Here is a 6,562-nt window from a genome sequence, read left to right as displayed (position 1 = left end):
TTCAGTGGATGTAATATTCATTCTTAGCTTGTGACTGAAGGAAATATGCATATGCTCTAGTGGGAGTTTTTAATTACCGCTGTGACACACTGCTGAAGCTCTGAGCTGTCTGCTCATTTAAGCTATGCTGAGAACTTCATTTAGATATAAGGCAAGTGGTCGGGACATCTAGTCACACACACACGGCAAGGGCACAGAGGGGCTATGCACTTCTTGCAGTCAGAAAATATTTCGTGGCAGTGATTGGTCTGTGAGTGTTGTGAATTCATTTTGTGTGAACACTATGGGGGCCATACTAATTTGCATTTATAGTTGTCTAATTTAAGGACTGTGCTGCAGGATGATGATCCTAACATGCAGCCACAAGGCAATCAAGGAGTCGAATGCTTGACTGGCCGAGTCAGACAAATGACCACAAAACAACTAACAACCAGACTGAGGATGAAAACACAACCTGAAACAAGCAAGATTTGGATATGACTACAAGGCATCACCAGGGAGGATGATAACAAATGTCTGCTGATGTTTGTTATGAGTAGACTTGGTTTCAGGGACCACACATAATGTGAACTTCTGGGCATGAATTGCCGATATGCTTATACTCTGTGAGGATGCATAAATTGTTTATGTGCTTTTTGAGCTACCTAAAGCTTTACAACATATTTCACACAGGCAATATTCAGCATAAGATTTTAATGGAAATTCCCAACTGTTTAAGGTATTCACATTTATTTTATGCACAATGTATTTAACATATTTCCTTTAGGGCACAGTTTAAACTTGCCCTTAAAAAGAAAATGGAAGGGATAACAAAGTGAAAAGTGAAAGGGCATTTTTAACAAGGTATACATCAAACTCAGCCCACATAACTCAAACCAATTGGCATCTGGAGGGAGCGGGGTGAAATTGCCTTTTTGTAAATTCTGATGGCTCGGCTTTAAAAACCCTTTAAACATCCATCTGCTGTTTGCAGGCAGGGAACTTGATTTGTCATCTCCAGTAAGTCGGCCACGGTCTTACCTTGACCCAACTGTCGAGCAGCTACAGTGGTGTGGAGGCGTAGGTAGGTAGATACTGTAGATAGGTAGGTAGGTCGGTAGATTAGATGGATGTATGAAAGGTTGGATGCATCGATTGATAGATGAGATAGATATTTGACATCTGCTTTTCCAAACCTTTCCCGATTCTCATTGACCTCAGATCTAATTTGAGCCCATCAGGTCCCTCTCCTCCTCCACTCATACCACTGGAGTGCTCCTCTCCTGACAAATGACTTCTGACGTGCGCAATGACAGAGGCGGACAGGCCCGGGTGTGAAAGTACTATCCTGCCACTCAGGAGGAGGCCCCCCCACCTTGTGCTCTCGTGGGTCACTCAAGGAGCTGATGCCTGTTTCCCCCACTAAAGCACAGGCTTCCCCCTAAGTCCTGTGACACAGAAGATCAGTGAACTATGAAATCTCAGCCCTGACACCGACTTGACATGCAGCCATAAGAGCCACGCCACATGAAACACACAAGTACCCAGGAGTAAACACGCAAACAAACATGTACCACAAGCTGTAGTTATATTCTCAAGCATGCCCATTACATAGGGGCCACTCGAGTGTAAGCACGCTCTATTACAGACGGTTCCTTTTTTCATCACAACATCATAACCTCTGTGTTTGCTGGACAGCTTAGCATGCAACTTGGTGGAAGACTGTTGAATGGGTCATGGAAGAACCCATTAAATTATTTTAGATAAATTATAAATTTTTGCAACATTTCCACTGATTTCTCATAAATATTTCATGGATCTGGATGAAAAAAAGTACAGCATGTGTAAAATGCAGATCCAAATAAAAATCCAGACCTAGGGAATTCAAATGTGGATTAATGAGGGGACTGTCAGGCTTTGTATATGCTCTCTCCAATTGTCCTTGTAGTTGCATATGTATTTTTCTGTAAGGCAAGGCTGTTAGCTTCAAGGCTGCTTTGGGTCCTGTAGTCTCAAGTCCTCGTTTGGCCTTATATGGTGCAGTCATCTTCAGGGTCAGCCTCTGTCACAGTGTGACTGTGTCCAGCGGATCCTCTCGGACTGAGTTTAATGAGATTCCAGACAGGTCATGGCTATAATTGTCTCTCGCAGGCAGATAGCACATATGAGATGGTTAGTTTCACACCTGCTGAGAGATGGAGGGACCATTCTCCACCATGTTTGATTTAGAACACTGACTCTGTGCGTTTGTGTAATGCAGGATGAAAATGGAGATATCAAAGCTGCAGAGGGGGTAAATGATCCATTCCAAAAATCAAGGGAATGTGTGTCAAATTCAATGTGCACACCTTCACATCTTTGTCTCCATCGCTGTATCTCGGCATGAGTGTCACAGGAGGTGGTCGGTGGGGTGAGGGGGGTGGTGGGGGTGCTGGAGCTGACAGGCTGTATGATGGGGATTGGCGGAGCAGCCTGGCTGTTCTGCTCCGTTTCACCATAACTATGAAGTCAGATACGAGGATGGGCACTGATTTGAGTACCACGGGAGCCTGACTGGGTGTCAGCTAAGGGTTCTCATCCATATTCATTGTCATAGTATCGCAACACCTCATTGCCTCGAAGACAGCACGTTGAAAGACCTCCACCCTCCTGCGCTATTGAAGACAATTATGGTTTCTTTGCATAATGCTGAGGTGTTTCTTGTGTGAGGCAGTGGCGGAATGTCTTTAATTTAATTACCTGCACCAAGGAGGTATGAAATCATGAAACTTAACAACTTAACTAGCTTAAACATAACCTATAACCATCCCAGTGTCTTGTGTGTGTGTGAGTTTGAGTCTTAATTCACAAAACTGATTTCAATTTGAGCTATGTGAATATGAACAGCAAACACTGCAGGACATCCTGGCACAATCTGAGACATAATCTCTGAAACACGCCACAGTTATCTTGCAGAGGGCTGCTTAAAGTTTCATATCACATCTCTCATATTCAAGTGACATTAAACTTTAAGCGTCTGGTTAACGGTGGACATGGCATGGAGGGGACGTTTCATCAATCCCATGAAAGCAGTGTTGCAAAAACCGGGCCCTCACTCTTGAGGACCTTTGCTCACGCAATCCATCCATGTGTCACTCACTCCCGTTTTAAAACTTTCATGTTAATCCGGTGAATTATTCACACACGTCCTGGTGTGCCTACCAGTATCCTCTATTTGTGTTAATGTACCTCACCTTAGACGCCCTCCCCTTGAGCTCAAATAAGTCACAGAGGGGTTTGTTGGTGGGCGCACATCATAAAGATTTTGCTGAAGAAGATAAGGCAAGAGAAACTACAAGAGGAAGTCTGTGTGCATTTATAGCTTGTCAAACTCACTGACGTGTTACAGATAACATATGTTTGACTTTAGGTAGATAGAGAGATAGATAGATAGAGTGGTGCATGTAAAACAGTGTAAAAGAAACAGAAGTACATGAGGCCTGCTGCATATTTGTGTCTCTGTGTGCAGCCATCTCTTAGAGGTTTGTTCTCCTGCCCGCCTCCTGGCCTTGTAATATTCTTTGGTGCTGGACGAGACTTCCGCTGCCTCTCTCTCTGTGTCAGTGAGTTACTAATGTGTTGTGCAGGCTACGGCACAGTCGGCTGCTCTACACCTCCTGCCGTTCCCAAAGGGAGTTGGAGAAGGCAGATGGGAAGGCCACTGTGCTGCTTTATTTGTGGATGATTGCAGCTTGTGCGTGTGTTGATGTGTGCACTGAACGCACGCACGTGATTAATGCCTTGACTTAATTTCCAAACAGTGTGAAAGTCGCAATAAAGAGACTCTCCACCCTTATAATGGCATGCATCTGAGAAAAGGACTAGTTTAGTGGCACCAAAAGCCTTTTTCTCATTCTTTTCTTTATGTATTCTTTTTGTCCCTGCACTCTCACTCACTCGATCATTCATTCACACTGGCAGCCAGACACAGACCAACTGGGAGAAAGCTCTTACTTTCGCTGTGGTGTAGAGGGCTGTTTTTCACTTTCTTTTTTTCTCTTTTCAGTGGGCAAGCGGATGTGAGTATAATTCACAATGTTCCTGCATTATTCATCTCATATACTGTACAACGGTAGCAGTTTATCTACGTAAATGTATTATTTACACAAGATAGCACCAGAGAGTACAAAAAGTAAAAAACAACACTTACTTAATGTTGAGGCAATAGATAAATTAGCATTGTCTATTTCTCTGTGCTCTGGAAGACGTACCTATACTGTCTCTTTATATCCAGACACACACACACACACACACACACACACACGAACAAACACACATACACACACACACACAAACAATGGACACACACAGAAAACATGCAGCTGCAAACTGAGGGATAACAAAATCAACTTTTAGTTCATAGATTTATTACACACACACACACATACATAGACAATAAAGACAGTAATTTATCAACAAGCTGATTTGGAAACTATATTATCAATTGTTTCCGACTTCAGCCTCCAGACTGTACTTTATTCAATTAGAGGTTATGTTGTTATCCCAGTCTGTTTGTTTGCTGGTTGGTCTGTTTACTTTAGCAAGATTATACAAAAACAAGCAAATGGATTTCCATGGAACTTGATGTAGGGATGAGCCAAAGGAGGAGCCCATTAGATGTTGGTGCAGATCAGTATCAGGGGGCAGAGATAGGAATCTTTTTTCACTTTATTTAACATTTCAAGTTTTTTCAACATTTCCCTTGATTTCTCAGAGAATATTTGATGGCTCGAAAAAGGTATGTTGGGTGGACTGATGATTAGTTTGTGCAATTTGGTGCAGATCCAAATACAAATCTGGATCTAGTGAATCAAAATGTGATTTCTTAATGGGACTGCTGGTTCTTGGAAAGGTATGTACTCTACTAAGTGCCATTCTAGTTTCTTAATGATTATGTGTTGGAAGAGGGAAAAAAAAGTTTAAGTGTTGCATGTCAAGGCTGCAGTGATCACAAATCCACTGCATATTTATTTTTAGATGGTTTTAGACTTTTTTTTGTGTACTAATTTTGTACGCTGTATTGATCCATGTTGATGAAATTCTTGTCAATGGATTCAATACTTAGTATGTTGCAAAATATTTAGGAATCGGGATGTTGATTCAGGATTAATTGAGAAGATGGCGTTCATGTCCACCATTCGTTGTGCGTACCTCTGGATTATCAACTGCCTTGTCATTTGGTGAAGATGCTTGTCCAGATGGGCTCTGGAGGGAATTAAGAGCACTCAAGCACAAGTAGAATGACAACTGATACTCCACAGACAGACTACTATTACCACTAATGGACTGCATCAATAAGAGTAGATACATTCAGCTCGAGGTTGAAAAGAAAAAAGGTTTTACTGATTCAAGTTAATACGCTTAATTTACTTGGCTCCCGCTCAGATGTATAACGCCCACAACTTCCCATTTTATATGACAAGCTAATTTCACTTCTTCTGCAGGATCAATATTTGCAGGGAAAGAAAAAAAAATCCCTGTATATAAAAGGAGGAAAGTGAAGGATGAAGAGCTTCCACTATATGAAAATGCACTGCGTGGCTCAGCGCCCATGTTTGAGGTTGATCATCAGATGATATCACCCTGGCACCGACGGGCTGGGCGGTTCCTTTCCCGTCTGGGGTTGCCACAAGAGATGGACAGCAGCCCCCTGGGGGCCAATGAAAGGGGTTGTCGTTAGGAGCACTTCCTGTAAAAAGTTACTTACAAATATCAGACTCATAAAACACATTTCGTGTGTGTGTGTGTTTCTGTGTGTGTGGTTCAGGTATTACGGATGTTGTTGGGACCTAAGTCAAAACAGCTACATTATGGGGACTTGTCTTCCTTAAGGGGACAAAAAGGAAGTCCACATAATGTAACTCACAGAAACTGAAGACAAAGACATGTTTAAGGTTTAGGTTTAGGTTCAGGTTCAGTTTGATGTTAAGGTTAGGGAGAGAAACTGTCCAGGAAATGAATGCAAGTCAATGCAATGTCCTCTGAAGTGATACAGACATGACGCGTGCATGTGTGTGTGTGTGTTTATAATTCATTCTGATGAGTTGATCCTAAATGGTAACATTTATGTGAGTATAAACATTCAACATGCACACAGTGCAATAAACGCATTGGTTTAAATATCTGCAGGAAATTAATCATCCATCCCACTTCGACACATATCTTTGACCCCAATAGCCATTTGTCAAATCTTTATCACTTTACTGAAACAATAAGCGTATTATCGTCTGAGACTTAATGGCCACTGCCACTGTCGGTGTATGGGTTTGCAGGGTGATGAGTCACAGTCTAAATGAGGTTATCCCGTTTGTCTGGACATGCAGACATGCTGACACCAGAAGCTGCTCACTGCCCGGCCTATCTGAGCAACAGCTGAGACATCACACACCCCACTAACCGTCCACTGAATGCATGACATCATTTTAGCTCCTGTGTTTTACATGCATCAGGAAGGAATTAATGTCTCTTAGGCTAAATTAAGACCACTGTTTCTCTTTGAGCATACCCTCGTATTATCTCGTTCTAATCACAACCACCTACGAGT

Source organism: Platichthys flesus, chromosome 3, assembly GCF_949316205.1.
Source record: "Platichthys flesus chromosome 3, fPlaFle2.1, whole genome shotgun sequence".
NCBI classification, from domain to species: Eukaryota; Metazoa; Chordata; class Actinopteri; order Pleuronectiformes; family Pleuronectidae; genus Platichthys; species Platichthys flesus.
The sequence above is the reverse complement of the archived record's forward strand: the minus strand, read 5'-3'. Positions refer to the sequence as shown.